This window comes from Diaphorina citri, unplaced genomic scaffold (genome assembly GCF_000475195.1).
Source record: "Diaphorina citri unplaced genomic scaffold, Diaci psyllid genome assembly version 1.1 scaffold2306, whole genome shotgun sequence".
Taxonomy (NCBI): Eukaryota; Metazoa; Arthropoda; class Insecta; order Hemiptera; family Psyllidae; genus Diaphorina; species Diaphorina citri.
The window spans coordinates 14,461-30,854 of record NW_007379730.1 but is presented as its reverse complement, the minus strand read 5'-3'; the positions used below and the strand labels follow the sequence as shown (position 1 = coordinate 30,854).

The following is a 16,394-nucleotide window of genomic DNA, read 5'->3' as shown; positions in this document are numbered from 1 at the left end:
GGCAGAAAAAGCTTCAAACAATAATATAATAAAACTAGATAGTAATTTTGGAAGTATCAGTAAGTAACGCAGTTGCTAAGGCATTAAATTTGAAACAGGGATGACTGAATTCGTGACCTAATTAGCTTGGAGGGTAGCGTGTCAGCCTTGTAGGCGCTAGGTCGCGGGTTCGATTCCCGGCCAGGGCGAATTTAATCCTAAACTGACAAGGTTCGTGCTCAGAGCGGCTAGCTCACTCCTGCCCTGTCTACCTGTCTTTCTTCTAATCTATCTTCAATTTTGGGATCATAAGAACTCCTTTGTTTCAATTCCCTCTATAAAACCTCTTTGGGGGGGGGAGGGCGAACAACATGCCTTTAAGCATTGTTAAAGTCCTTGAATGCCAGCCTAGTTAGCTTAGTTTGTATTTAGCGTTGTCGATATCGGAGGAGGAATCAGTGAGTGTATCCAGGCTGCTTATTCTGGACCTGGGATAATGCTGGTCTTCAGCATTTGGTATCTTGCTTAGCACTGGTTGACCGGGTCGGGATACATTGGGGAACTGAAAGAGGGGGGGACAAACAAAAAATGGGACTTTAGTTTCGTCATCCATCAGTTTTAAAGACACATCAAGAAAGATCTTTTTTCAATAGGTTTAAAGTTTACCGTCACTGTGTAGGTAAGTTTTTAGTGACGAGGTTTTATCCACCATTCGGCGACAAGTCACTCTCTTTCTCACGTTGAGTGAGGGGTGAGAAAAATCAACACGCCATTGCCCAGATGGTCACCCATCCAAATAGGAAATACGCCACATCCAACGTTGCTTAACGCATGTGTTCCATTGTGAACTGATGTATTCAACGTGCTGTCGCCGCTGACTTTCAGGTACTTTGATGAGAAACTGGTAAGGTAATTAGATTCGTACTTATAAGCTCAATCTTTTAGGGCTGTTTGCCCCTACACCTCAGCCTTTGAGTGGTCTTTTTGAGTACAAAGTAAGGTACTTACTGTGTTCTGGTTGAAATCCCCAACAAACTCCTCAGTAACTCTGGTACCAGGTACATCTTAATTTTTTACAAAAAAAAAAAAAAAAAAACGGGGTAATGGTTTGTAGTTTGTACTTTGTATAGTCATCATTAGTCATATCTGGCTAAACCTGAACCACAGGCAACCATAATGAGGACCTGTCCTTCCTCTTTTGATGGCGTGTGATCCATTAGAAAATTTGTCATCTAGGCTGCTATATAGTTAGGGTGAGCTGTTTTTCATACCTAGATCCACAGGAAAGTGTAGTCCCACAATGAGCTGTGGTAATTATCAAGATTCGCCTTGAAAATGTCATCAGGAGATGACGAAACATGTCGGCTCCTGTAGGTTTTTTAATTTTATGATTGTTTATCTCTTGTAAAATAAAATTACATACAGTTTCCAAAGTTACTAGTCAAGTGAAGACGTTGTTCTTTTACCTATACTAATTATCAAGATTGTTTTGCAGCAAAAACTGTTCCCACAACAGGTGTATTCCAATGAGTGCGACACCCTGTATACTCTCACTTGACGTGGCTTATTGTTTCTCTGGTTTGTGTTCAAATAAAATCGTGCTAGCAGTAATAGAGATATATTCTTCACCATTACCTCTGTGTGTACATTTGTAGTATTGACTTTGTTTATATGTATCTTCCAACATACCTTCTTCAATTAAAGCCTTTCATAGAAAAAGGGCCTCATTGCTTCTGAGTACGTTTTTATAGTTTCCACCTCGTTTATAGTCCCACGGATTCAAAACGTGAACGTGAAAAACGTGATTCCTCGGGAAAAAAAAAAAAAAAAAAAAAAAAAAAAAAAGTTTGATAGAGGGAACTGGAACAATGGAGGTCTTATCGTCCTGAAATCGAAGAGACAAGGAGAGGACAGGAGAAAACCAGACGTACCAAAAACCAACCTTTTCTGTTTGGGACAAAAATCGCCCCTAGCTCTCTGGGTTTGCATTTTTTGCGCATTAAAAATGTTGCTATTATTTTTTTATTTACATAGGTAATTATGTTTAAACTATACCTATGAAATACATGAGACCTTGTTTAGACTGCGGGAGTAAAGGGACTTTTCAGTCTCATTCTGGCAGGATAAACAAGGTATATTCTATTCTATTATCATTAAGCTCGGAGGGTAGAGCGACTGACTTTTCGCGGGTTCGATTGCCGTTCCGGGTTGGATTTTATCCGTTCATGGTTGTTCACGGAATGGCTGAATTTCTCCAATGTCTTTCTTCCTTTTCGCTTTCGGGAAAATAAGACCTTAGTATAGTTTATTTTCCTCTAAAAAACCTCTTTAAGAAAAGAAAGAATTTGGACCGATTGCAATACTTTCTCATTACCTTGTATAGGTTCCCTATACGTAAGGGTAATAGAAAGTAAAAAGTTCCAAGCTCTAGCGAGTAGCGAGTCTAACGGGGCTCGAGAAAGGACTTTCAACTCTAGTCCGAAGTCTTCTTGAGTAGAGCTCTCCAATTTCGTCCCTGTTGTATTGAAAGTATGTGTTGTCTGCCCGAGTATACTTGTGAGAACTTATATTTAATGGTGGAATACATTTTCTGGTCATCAGGACCATACTTGTTCAGAGTCATCTACTTGTTTGGCATGTAATAAGTTTCCTCCTGCTCTGAAATTAATAAAGATGTTGAGTCTTTAGCTTAATATGGGTTGGTTTTTAGTCAAGTGACTTGAATGTCATACAGGGTTAGAAGGAAGGAGCAGAGGCAGATATAAAGATGAGTGTCCTGCCTGCCTCGTAAGCGCTAGGTCCTAGTGATTCCCGCTCGGGCGACCATTATCCTCTAGTCTAGAGTCTAGACTCTCTAGAGATAAGGGTTCGTTCTCAGAACGGCTGGCTTTTCCTATCCTGTCCTTCTCTCTTCGATTTCGGGACAAAAAGAGAAGAAGGAATCGAGGAGAAGAAGAACTAGGAAAAAAAGGACAATATTAAGAAGACAAAAACGAAGAAGAAGAAGAAGAAGAAGAAGAAGAAGAAGAAGAAGAAGAAGAGGAGGAGGACGGAGAAGAACAGGCAGAATCAAAAGAAGACAAAGGAAAATAAATACTTCAACATGCTAACCACCTTAATGAGAATCCATTTATAAAAGTTCTCTTAGCTCTGGAGTTATGCCAGGAATCCAGGAAATCAGGGAATACACCACCTGCTTTTATAGTACAACCTGTATTTTTTGCAGACGATTATGTAGCTATTACATACAGAGGTAATACCTAGATGTATGGTTAGGGGACGTTAAACAGAGAGTAAACTAGCGTCTGGCTGTGGGACTATAAACAGGGAGGAGAACAGCTAACCCTAACCAGCCTAGCTAGCTGATGGTTTCAAAGGGTTCTCTCTGCTTGAAAAGAATAAGCACAAGTCCTCACGATGGTTGACTGCGGTTCAGGACGAGCCAATTAAACATGGCTAGAGACCATCACCCTGTTGTATGGCAGATACAAAAAGATGTCTTTTCTTTACTCTGCCAACACCATTCGGCGAAAGCTAAAGCCGCTACAACAACAACAACAACCTATATGTAATAAATACATACAAAGGTATTATGTACCTATGTAATAAATACATACAAAGGTATTATATACCTATCTATGTAATAAGTACATACAAAGGTACAATCACACACTGTGTAGTGTGTAAGTGCATTACTCTATGGTGAGAAATGAAGATATAAAAACCAACCAAAGAGAAAGAAAAGAAAGAGAGAGAGAGAAAAGAGAAGAGAGAGAGAGAGAGAGAGAGAGAGAGAGAGAAAAGAGAAGAGAGAGAGAGAGAGAGAGAGAGAAAAGAGAAGAGAGAGAGAAAGAAAAGAGAAGAGAGAGAAAGAAAAGAGAAGAGAGAGAGAGAGAGAGAAAAGGAGAGGGAGACCATACCTGTGAGTGGAAAAAAGAGAGATGTTTATCTGTTCGGATAAAATTCCATACCTCGGCTGGGATTGAACCCACGCCCTCCTGTTTACCAAGCGAGCGCCTTGACCACTACACCACCGAGGCAGGGGAAGTTGTCAACGAAGGTTGTCTTTGTCAGTTGTAACCAATATCAGAATCACCCAGTAGATACCTATGTACCAATATTAGGTACCTACCTGTTTGTCATCAAAGATGTTATCATTGTTATCAGTTTGATTCAAATCTTTCAGACATGTTGAGGTTTGAATAAAATTGAATATTACCTCTATTGGCAAGAAGGTGATGTCAAGTTTCAGGGCAAAATTTTATCTCGTTTGATTTTTTTTTTAAGAGGTTTGACAGAGGGAACTGTAACTGCTATGGTCTTACCCTCCCGAAATCGAAGAGAGAAGGAACACAGGATAGAAGAAACCCAGCCGTTCCGAGAACGAACATTATCCAGCAAAAAAAAGCACCAAGATATTTTTTTTAGAAGGCTGGGCCTTTTTAAAAAAAAATTTTAAAAAAAAAAAAAAAAAAAAAAAAAAAAATCTTCAGAATTCGTGCAACGCATGCCAATTTTGTCTACAATATTTTAGCCAGGTCGCGGGTTCAATTCCAGCCCAGGGCGGATTTCGTCCTACACGGATATGGTTTGTTCTCGGAACGGCTGGCTTTCTCCTATCCTGTCTTTCCTTCTCTCTTCGCTTTCGAGACGAGATAAGACCTTAGCAGTTACAGTTCCCCCTATCAAACCTATTAAAAAAATCCCTGGAGATCTTGGGATTTTTTAAAGGGCTTAACGTCACTTTAGGTAGATAAGGTCTTCGGTCCTGGGAATCCCACACCCATAAAGACAGCGCATCAGGCGAAACTTTTTTTTTTTTAAAAAAAAAGAGGTTTGACAGAGGGAACTGTAACTGCTATGGTCTTATCGTCCCGAAATCGAAGAGAGAAGGAAGACAGGATAGGAGAAAGTCAGCCGTTCCGAGAACGAACATTATCCCATCAGGATAAAATCCGCCCCGGGCGGGAATCGAACCCGCGGCCTAGCGCTTACAAGGCAGACGCACTACCAACTAAGCTAACTAGGCTGACTGGGGGACCTTAAACAGCCTGAAATTTCCCTTGCTACAGAAATGGTTTCAGGCCCCCTTGATGAACCTAGGCCTGATGACCCCCTCCCCTCTGGAAGCCCCTGGACGCCCGACATAGCCTCATGGTCGTTTTCAGGGGGGGGGGGTCATCCGGCCCCATTTTGCCCCGAGCGCCTCTAGGCCACTCTAGGGGGCCTGGAGCCAGCAGTTACCTACAAAGGGAACCACTCACCTCAGGTAGACCTGACAGGTACACGGTATCAGGTCCGCTTATCAGGTCTACCTGATAGTTTGTGTCCTCATCAGGTAGGCTTGACAGGCGGACCTGATCAGGTGTACCTGATAGTTTGTGTCCTCATCAGGTATCAGGTAGGCTTGACAGGCGGACCTGATCAGCCGTATCTGTCAGGTCTACCTGATGGTTCGTGTCCCCATCAGGTATCCGGTAGGCTTGACAGGCGGACCTGATCAGCCGTACCTGTCAGGTCTACCTGATAGTGAGTGGCTGGCCTATTACAACTAAAAATACCTAGTAGGTATTCTCAAATTTTTTGAACTAATTTTTGCAAGGAGGTCCTTACTCTTGGTGTTCAATTCCAGCCCAGGGCGGATTTCATCCTACACGGATATGGTTTGTTCTCGGAACGGCTCTCCCTCGCGGGGCTAGGCCGGGCCCCCGGTTAAACTGTAAACGCCCCTGCCGGACCTAACTCATCCAAGTAGAGGAGTGTATGACAATAAAGTCAGTCATTAAGAGACAGAGGAGGGTCATAAAAAACGTCAAGTGTCATAAGTCATCTGACAGGATTGTCATAAGTCATGGGAATTATGTCATAATCATAAAGTGATAGCAGATAAAGGTAGGTAAGCTATAAAGGTAGGTTGGAAGTAGCAATGACACACTACGCAGACTTAGTGCCTTTCCATTAGTGTACATTTAATTTTAATGTAGGCCGTGTGTCATGCCATTAGGACTAGTACACTCGAAGGTAGGTGGGTTAGGTAGGTCACAAAAAGTATTGGGATACCTATAGAATATACCTAGTTATAGATTGATAATAATGTTTCTACCAATGCCTACTTCCCAAGTACCTATACGTAACATTATCTCACAACTATTAAGTGGATATTATTACAACTTATTATCGCACTTTTAAAAGTTAGTTAGCTTAGTTGGTAGTGCGTCTGCCTTGTAAGCGCTAGGCCGCGGGTTCGATTCCCGCCCGGGGCGGATTTTATCCTGATGGGATAATGTTCGTTCTCGGAACGGCTGGCTTTCTCCTATCCTGTCTTCCTTCTCTCTTCGATTTCGGGACGATAAGACCATAGCAGTTATAGTTCTTTCTGTCAAACTCTTTTTTTTAAAAAAAGCACATCCACTACAAGTGGGTAATAATAATAATAATTCTTTCCGTTCGTCCTGTAATGAAATATTAGGTGATTTTGATACATTTACCAAAAATAACCCCCTCTGATCTACTCATAATGCTTTCCTTTAGTATTTTTGGCATATCCACTGAAATTATGAACTTTTTTTCTGACTGAGTGATGTGGTATTAGAAAATCTGGTATTTCTGACACATCCACTAATGAAAATAATTCTGACCATTCATCCTCTAAAAGCAAGAGTGAAGAAAAAAAAATGTATTGGAGATATACCAATTCCTTTTTCAGAGATATAGGTAGGGGTCCTTTTAAACATTTTGCAGAGCCAACTGTCAGCAATATTGTAGAGCCATTAAATATTTTGTACAGCTATACCTGTACGTAACTGCCAGCTATTGTAGAGCCATTAAATATTTTGTACAGCTGTACCTGTACGTAACTGGTGCTATTGTAGAGAGACGAGAGACCATTCTCCATTCTACCTGCAGGTGTTAGGATTTAATGTCTTCCCGCTCTCACCCTCACTCAAACCAAAGTGAACCAAAACCTGTCCCATCCCCAAACACCTGTCACGATGAGAATCGAACCCTATTCTCTTTACTATGGAACACGATGGTTGACTGCGGTTCAGGACGAGCCAATTAAACGTGGCTAGAGACCATCACCCTGATGAATGACTGATAGAAGAGATATTTTCTATATTTTGTCATCACCTTTCGACTATAGCTAAAGTTGCTACTGAAACAACAACAAATCAGCCGTTCCATGAACGAACCTTATCCGTTTAGGATAAAGTTCGCCTCGGGTGGCAATCGAACCCGCGGCCTAGCGCTTACAAGGCAGACGCGCTACCTTCCCAGCTAACTAGGCTGGCAATTCTCAGTGCGCGGTCACAACGGCGACCATAGACTCTCGCCGAGATTATCGACCATTGACCCTCGCTGAGACCATCGACCATCGCAGAAAAACTACTGAGTACTGAGCTGAATTTGTTGATTTTCTACTAGTTTCGGTACTATGGTCATTGGTCAAGGCTCCGTTGAGGATGGGACGGGACGTTTCTATTCAATGGCATGGTTTGTTTATTTTCATTAATTCTTACCGTTATACCTATGTTATTTATGGATACTTCATTGTTTTTCATCCGACTCAAGTTTCGCCTACTTTGTAGGCTTTTTCAAGGAAACTGACTCCTGGTTTGTTTATTTTCTCTTGGGTCGGTACTAGGCGAGGGTCGATGGTCGATTCTCCGCTGTGGACACCTAGTCAGGTCCACGCAAAGTAGGTATGGGGGTTAATACCCTTCGGACTTTAGGATCGAAGAGGTCCAAATTTCCAACAACAATCAGTCACCCTCCTTATAAATACAATCTTCTACCTTCTTCTCTTTTCTTCTTCACGGGAAACCAGTTTTCTCATAAACTTCTGTCAGTGGCGGATCGTCAGATTTTTCAAAAGGGGGAATTTTGGTTTTTCGAATTAGGCACTTTAAAAGAAGGTCGCTCGCGCCTTTTTTTATTTATGCAATTGAAGGAGTTTTAACAGTAAATCCTACCTCTGTTTGTGGCTTGATTTCTGAGTTTTCGAGTCCCGCCCTGGGCCGATTTTATCCTGAACAGATCTGTAAGGTTCGTCTCCGAAGGGCTGGCTTTCTCCTACCCTGTTTTCCTTCTTCGCTACCAGGACGATAAGACCCTTAGCAGTTACAGTTCCTTGTATCAAACCTCTTCAAAAGAATCACCTCTTACAGTTCCTTCTGCTCTTAACTCAATTTGATACTTAAAAGCCTCCTGGTGCACTAAGGGTTTCCCTTTTTACTGTGCCAGGAGTTCAGTTTTATTTGATTTAAGCTGATCTACACCTCGAATCTCGAACACGCCACTGGTCTTCTCTCTCCCTCTATCTTGTTTATTTCTTCCCCTCTTTTCTTATGCTCCTTAGATCGTTATGTAACAGCCATCCTTGAATTGTAGAGGTATTTATTATTTATTTGATGAGAATTTTCTTTCCAAGACCTACCTATACCTACACACTACATATTTCAGACCTGCATACAATACATACCTCCTACCTATACATATTTGAGACCTACATTCATACACAAGAAGTCTTATTTATGTACCCACCTCCAACTACCTATACACGTTACATTTCTAGATCTTACCTATAGGTATCTATACCTCCTTACACATAATATTATCTGAGTTGGACATACCTGACACAAGTACCTACGTACTCGTTTGTTCGAAAACGTTGTTGTTATAATTGTTATGATCTATTTTCCCAGACTTATCTCTAAGTTTATCATATTCAAATATGTAGGTGGCCCGGCACTATAAATCTAGATGTCAAGCTTTTCCCCCCACACTAGTTCGGACAGTCCAAATGCATGTCACTCTAGCGCAGTGGGTTCGAAAATCGACGAGACCTTTTGGAACTAAGAGCGACTCCGGGATTCAGAATTGTCTATAGAACCCAGCTAAAGTAAAAAGAATCGTCTAGTACTGTGTCTCTTCTTGCCCATCTGATGAGAGGCATTGGGGTCGAGTGGATTGGAACACATCACATGCCTTCAGGCACACTCCATTTGTCAAGGGTTTAGGCATTGCCTTGCCCTTGGGATCAATTTAATTTGAAGAAACCCATTTACTGATGAAAATTTGTAATGAAACTACGGGATGGGCATGCTACGACACAGACTACACGCGTCTAATGTAGCAGTTGTTCCATTGCTATGAAATAAAAACGGGCGTGAAACACTCTTTTTTTAAATCAAAACAATTCCCATTAAAACGTGTTAACCGAGAAACACCTGAGACTTGAAGAATCTCCACCGCTAGTTCTTTTCCCTCCAAATTCTCAACTACAGACAGTACGATCTTGAAGAAAAAAACTAAAGAACAAGATAGGGTATTATTACACCAGAGCAATCCACCTAGCAGAAAGGTAGAGGAGGTTCGTTAAATGTACAGGTATGAAAAATTGTAGTGGCGACGCATCAGAATAGCGTGAGGCAGAAGGTATTTTGAATCAGTTTAATCAGTGGTGTAGTCTGAAGGTTCATTTTTTATTTAAGTTTGGCAGACAGAACGCTCAGACCGTCTCTAGGTCTGTCAGACAGTTGAAACCTGAGTGGGTGGCATAAAACCGAGGTCTTATCGCCCTGAAAGCGAAGAGAGAAGGAGGACAGGATAGGAGAAAGTCAGCCGTTCCGAAGAACGAACATTATCTGTTTAGTATAAAATTCGCCCCGGACGGGAGATCGACTGAAGATAGAAAATTAGAAATCTAGAAATTCCTTGGGCTTATCCAAAAGAAGTTTTCGGTAATTCAATTTTCTTATACTCTTCTGATTCCTATTTTACCCTCTCTCAAAATGAGTTACCTTTTTCAGGAGATTCACGAAGGTCGATAATCACTGGCTGAAGATCCCAGGATTATACCACCGTCTCTATTGTATTGTGTCCTGGTTGAAATAGAGGGTGATTTCGAGGGAAAAAATTGAAGAACATAGAGGTAAAACCCAGAGAAGAAATTTTATATAGGTAAAAATCAGACAAATGAAGTTTCTATGTATTGGAGAAGAAATTAAGGAAAGGAATTTTAAGCAGCCATGGATGCTTGTCACAGATGCCCATTCCTTAACAAATAGACCCCTTTAAATTTTATGAAAGCCAGCCTACTTAGCTTTAAGGGTTAAGGGTAGCGCGTTTGCCTTGTAAGCGCTAGGTCGTGGGTGTGATTCCCGTATTTTACCCTAAACAGATAAGATTCGTTCTCGGAACGGGGGGCTTTCTCCTATCCTGTCTTCCTTCCCTCTTCGCTTTCGGGACGATAAGATTTAGTGATTTGCCTTGATGGTGTAGTGATCTGTCAGAAATGCAGAATCTCGATGTGCTCAGAGAAGTTCTATTCCGGCAAAAAAAGCTTGCAAACCTGGTATTAGATTTGCATAATTCTATGTAATTATTACATCTTCATGAAATGCTGGACGGGTTTTGCATGCAAGCAATATGGAGCTTGCAAGCTTGCAAGCTTGCAACGAACTTTGATGCACTCTGCACTATTATTATGGTTCAGGGCATCAAGTATAGTACCTACCAACTTTGGTGTCCTATCATTATTCTGGTTCAGGATATGGGATTTTGTTCTGGTTCAATATAATAGGTATGTAAGTACTATGTAGCAACTTTGCTAGGTAAGTAGGTATAAAGGTACTTTGGTGCTCTACTCGTATTATTTTGGGATAGGATGTATAAATATCAAGACATTTCCACTTTGCTCCTCCAACGACAAGGAGACCAAGTGAGTACCAGAAGGAGCCAAACTCTACAAAAGATAGGTACCTATAGGTACCAATCGCGCCATTTTTCTGTAGATACCAAAATAAGAGCCAAGGGCCGAGCTCAAGAGATACCAAACTATGTAGAAGAATCAGTACCAAAAAGATCCACTCTTCAAGAGATGGGTATACAAACCGCGCCATTTTTTCTTAAGATACCGAACCAGAAGAAGCATTGAGTACCAGAAATGCTCAAGAGATACCACAGCCAGGCTGCACGGGCATGGTATGTTTGGTACAAAACGCGAGGGTAAACCAAAGCGAAGCCGTTGAACAAAATACCGGAGTCAGGTAACCTCTCCAGTCCTTTTGGGACGAAAAAGAATAATAATAGTAGTGCTTATTTATACTGCTCAAATAGGACTGAAAAATCCCTTTACTCTCAGGTCACTAATATTATTGTGGACAAATTCTCGAATTATTTAGAGATAAAATCCATACCTCGGCTGGGATCGAACCCGCGCGCTCTTGTGAGGCAGGCCTTTGGTGTCGAAACTCGAAACTTTGAAGGGCAGCATTCGGTTGCTCTAAAACCCTAGAATTTTGATGGATAATGACTTCGCCATTTAGCTTGGTTGGTACAGCGTCTGCCTTGTAAGCGCTAGGCCGCTGGTTCGTTTCCAGCCCGGGGTGGATTTTCCCCTGAAACAGGTAAGGTTCGTTCTCGGAGCGGCTAGCCTTCCATCCCGTCTCCCTTCTCTCTTCGCTTTCGGGACGATAAGACCTTAACCGATACAGTTCCCTCTATAAACCTTTTGAAAGATCATCGTGAGGGTAAGGCCAGCCGCTCACTATCAGGTAGACCGGAAAGGTACATCTGAAAAGGTCCGCCTGTCAGGTCTGCCTGATAGTGAGTGGCTGGCCTTACAGTTCCCTCTTTCAAACTTCTTGAAAGATCATCGTGAGGGTAAGCCGATCTGGAATGGGTCTGAAGAGGTACAGGTGTGTAAGAGAGAGACAGGAGATGGACCAAGAAACTGGTTTTATCTCTCCAGCATCAGGCGAAGATCTCAGGTATATGTCTTTCTCTCTCAGGTAACATACCTGAGGTAAGAGAGAGAGGGAGAGAGACGCGGTTGCCCCGAGGTTGAAAACCTGCCCCAAAAGCAAAACTATTCTGGGTACCAACTGAACACAGAGCATAATATTCTGAACTTATACTATTTCCAAATAGAGATGTCGGTCCTCTTTTAATAATATAGTATTAATGTAATCTTGTATTTTCTTGAAATTTTTACGTAAATTTTGTTTACGTAAATTTTGTTATAAAATCATAAACAATTAATTTTCACAGTTTTAATTAATTTCATTTAGTGCTATCCCAATCCCGGGAATCTAGCTACTAGGCTTGGTAGGGGCACGTTCTAAGTACTACCCCAGTCTAGAAAACTTAGAAATGTCTGATTATGAATAGATGCCGGCGTAGTGGATACACATAACAATCATGCTATGTGATATCATTTGTAAATATTGTGAGAGTAAAATTGATACTCGTCACAAGAAAACACAATGTTCTACCTGCAAACAGTTCATTCATATGACATGTGTTGAACAATCTGATGCTGATCAGTTGGAGAGTGAGAGCTTTAGATGCACCTTCTGTAAAAGCATTGATACTCTTCAGTCCCAAGGTGCTTCAGTAGGTGTGAATTGTGCATGTTCCAATCTGGGTAATGTTAACTTTGTGCTCATGGCTCAGCAAATCTCCAAGTTATCTTCACAGGTTGATGTACTGACTAGGAATATGGAAAGAGTTCTACGGGAGAATGAGGAACTTAAAACTCTGTTGAATCCCAAAATCTCCGAAGAATCTGGCGCTAGTGGCTCTGCTCCTTCTAAACAGCAGGCTCCTCCTCCTACTACTTCTGCTCTTGCTACTACATCTACTGGTGGAGTGACCGAATCTCGCTCATATAGTAATGCAGTTCAGCATGGTAAAGATCAGCGAGTGCCTAGCAAACCTTCTGCTCCTGCACATCTGTCACAAAATGTACCAAATAAGAAACCTGTGGGTAATGTACATTCACATGCTGAGGTTGTACGTGAGGATGTCAATCTGAATCAGGATGAGACATTCAGGACTGTGACGTACAAGAAGAGGCGTGGTAACAATGTTGCTCAACAACCCCAACCTGATGCAAGTGATAACAAGATGTCAAAGCGTGTCGCTCAGATTGGTATCCGTTCATCTTCACTTAAACATGAAAAAATATCTAGGAATAGTAAAATTTGGGAAGACATGATTAAAAAAGTAAAGAAATACATGAAAATAGACAACAACATGTTTTGTTTTGTCATTAGTAAAATTTGCTTGACTTAAAGTGTATATTATTAGAAATCTGACCTGGTATATTCTGCCATAAGTTGTCTGAACCTCGAGCAACATAACAATGTTCGACTAAATGCCTGTGATAACTTATTAGATTTAGTGTTTACTGACTTGGGGGATCAGTGCTCAGTGACTAGCAGTGTGAACAATTCCTTGGTCAGACTGGACCACCAGCATCCATCCCTTCTTATTTCTATTGTGGTACTCCTTAATTTGTTCAACGATAACTTCTTACCCTTCACGAAGAAGAATTATCCTAGGGGTGACTACCTTGGTTTGTATAATTTTATTAGATCTTATGAATATGCTGACTCCAGTGATGTTGAGGAATTGGTCGCAGATGTTACTTCCGCATTCCGTCAAGGAATAGATGAGTTCATTCCTGACAGAACTGTTCGTCCATCCAAGTATCCACATTGGTTTTCTAATAAACTTATTAATAAATTACGTTTAAAAGAGCATTGGCACCGTAGGCTGAAAAAGGCACCAAACAATGCTCATGCTAAATGTGTGTTTAGTGATTTGAGAAAACTTTGTAAAAAGCTTTATCTGCAAGATGAACGGAAATTGAACAAAAGGGTCGAGTCTGACCTCAAATCAAATCCCAAGTTTTTCTGGCGTTATGTAAAGCTTAAATACAAAGGTACCCACGAACTGAACATAGTTCATAATGGGGATGTAGTTCCTTCTGAGGATGTGCCCAACAAATTTGCACAGCATTTTCATTCCGTTTACAGTTCATCTGTGAATTCCAGCAATACTACTCACACGTGTGAGAGCCCTTCTGGCATTTCACAGTTAGAACTTCCGGAAATTCAAGAAACTGATATTATTCTTGCAGCGAAAGCTTTGAAAGATTCTTTTATATCTGGGTCTGATTCTATTCCATCTTTTATTGTTAAAGCATGTATTGTACCTGTTTCACATATATTATGTAAAATCTTCAATGGTTCCCTGAAGTCTGGAAAATTCCCAAACGTATGGAAAACTGCGATAGTTGTTCCCGTACCGAAGAAAGGGAACTTGTCATCTGTAAAAAACTTTAGACCAATATCTCTGTTATGTATATTTTGTAAATTGTTTGAACGTATTATTTTTGATCATATTATTTTCCATGTCAAAAACCAGTTGAGTACACACCAACATGGTTTTCTCAAGGGTAGGTCCACTGTCACTAATTTAGCGTCATTTATGCATTTCGCAGCTCCACATGTACTGAACAGAAGACAGTGTGACGTCATTTATTTTGACCTATCAAAGGCATTTGACGTGGTAAATCATAATCTGCTTATAGATAAGCTTGGTACAAAATTCGGTCTAAGTAATCTCTACCTAAATTTTTTCGAATCCTATTTAAGTGATAGGAATTTCAAAGTTAAAATCGGTAATACATTTTCAGATAGTTTCTTGGTGCCGTGTGGTGTTCCACAGGGTTCCAACTTGGGCCCTTTACTCTTTATACTGTTTTTTGATGATATCAAAGACATTCTGGGGTGCTATTATGATATCTTTGCAGATGATCTCAAAATCGGTCGCAAAATAACTAGCGCTGCTGATGCGGAACTTCTGCAACAAGACATCAATGCATTCGATGCATGGTGTACTAGGAATGGTATGAAAATCAATTCTGATAAAATAATTCTGATGTCCTATACTAGAAAACTTGCTACTTTTGAGTATGACTATAAGATTGGTAATGTTACTATAGCCAGAAAAGAAGTTCACAGAGATCTGGGTGTACTTTTCGATAAAAAACTTACTTTTAATGATCATGTCCTAAACCTTATTTCTAAAACGAAAAAGTCATCTTCTCTTGTAATCTGGGTAACTAAACATTTCAATAACCCCATCAGTCATACAGTATTATACAACGCACTAGTTAGATCTAGGCTAGAATATTGTTCCGAAATATGGGGAGACCTAGGTATTACCGACACTAATAGAATTGAACAGGTACAAAAATCGTTCCTGAGATTGTTAACCTATAGAAAATACAGACGTTCTCTACATTACAGTGAATCTAGAGAAGTTTACAATCTTACTCCATTGGAACCGAGGAGACTATTTAAAGAAATATGTTTTGTTTACAAATTGTTATGTAATCAGATTCAGTGTCCCTATCTACTTGAACTTATCAATATATTTGTACCTAGACCAACCGTAAGGTATAGAATGCACTTCTATCTCCCTGCTAATAATCGATCGACTTTACTACCTATTTATAGATTCATGATTTCTGCTAACAAATATGACAGTCTGGATTTTTCCGAGGACAAAAATCATTTTATTGACAAACTGAAAATACTTTTGTATGAAACTTGATCATTTATTTTGATAAATAATTTCTGTAATGTACCTCCTACGTCGTCGTCGGTATGTCAGCAGGGGCTGCGTGCTGGTTTTAGGCCGGATTGTGTGTGGCTGTTGCCGGATCCGTCTGGATCTTGCGGATCGGTCGGCGATGCCCATGGCACGGTTTGGCCGGGATTTGTACGTGGCTGGTGTTGGTAGACTAACGACGAGACATCATCTCTCTCTCTCTCTCTCTCTCTCTCTCTCTCTCTCTCTCTCTTTATATACACCTATCTCCCTTTCTCCGCCCCTAAATCAATCATACTTCCCATTTTCTTCTTTCCTCTACTTATTTTGTTATTCATATTGTTATTTATATTTATTATTATTTTTACTTATTTTGTTATTCTTCTAGTGTCTATAATGTAATAGGGTGTTGCCATTATACTTTGTCAATTACCTGTATTGTATGCACTTTAAAATTCGAGCATACTATTCATTTGACGATAGTAAAAAGGAAGGAGGAGAACGAGAAAAGAGAAAAAGGGAGGAGGAAAAGGTGAAGGAGAGGAGAAAAGCGAAGAATGAGAGGAGAGCAGAACAAGGCGAAAAGAGGAGGATACCTGAACATTGCCCTTTCTATTTTTTCTTTTTTTGAAATGTGAAAAAAATCGCAAGGTATCAAAACGTAAAATAATAAAAAGATAAAAATGGATGAAAAGCAAGAGTTTGAAGGGAGTGGGGGAAAAAGGGCCCCAGAAGAAGCTAGCAGGCCCCCGACAAGGGACAGAGAGAGTGTTTTATTATCGCGGAGAGGAACCCCCGGGTAAAACGTAAAAAGAAGAGAAACGTAAGGTAATAATACATAGTAATAACTAACTAATAAAATAATGACTAAGAAAAATACATAATAATAAAAATAATAAATAAGTAATATAATTAATAATAATAAAATAATAATAATAAAATAATAGATAATTTAAAATGCATTAAGTAGGACGTCTGCGCCGAAACAATTAACTTTACCTACTCAC

The 16,394-nt window shown here is 40.4% G+C and overlaps 1 long non-coding RNA gene across 1 annotated transcript; it reads right to left on the bottom strand.

Annotated features, from left to right (window-relative positions):
- Positions 1–420: 420 nt before the first annotated feature.
- On the bottom strand, positions 421–1,034 carry LOC113471330. Its single transcript, XR_003394071.1, has 2 exons — positions 988–1,034; positions 421–541 (listed from the first exon to the last, which is right to left on the bottom strand). It is a non-coding gene; the product is annotated as an uncharacterized LOC113471330 (long non-coding RNA).
- Positions 1,035–16,394: the final 15,360 nt, after the last annotated feature.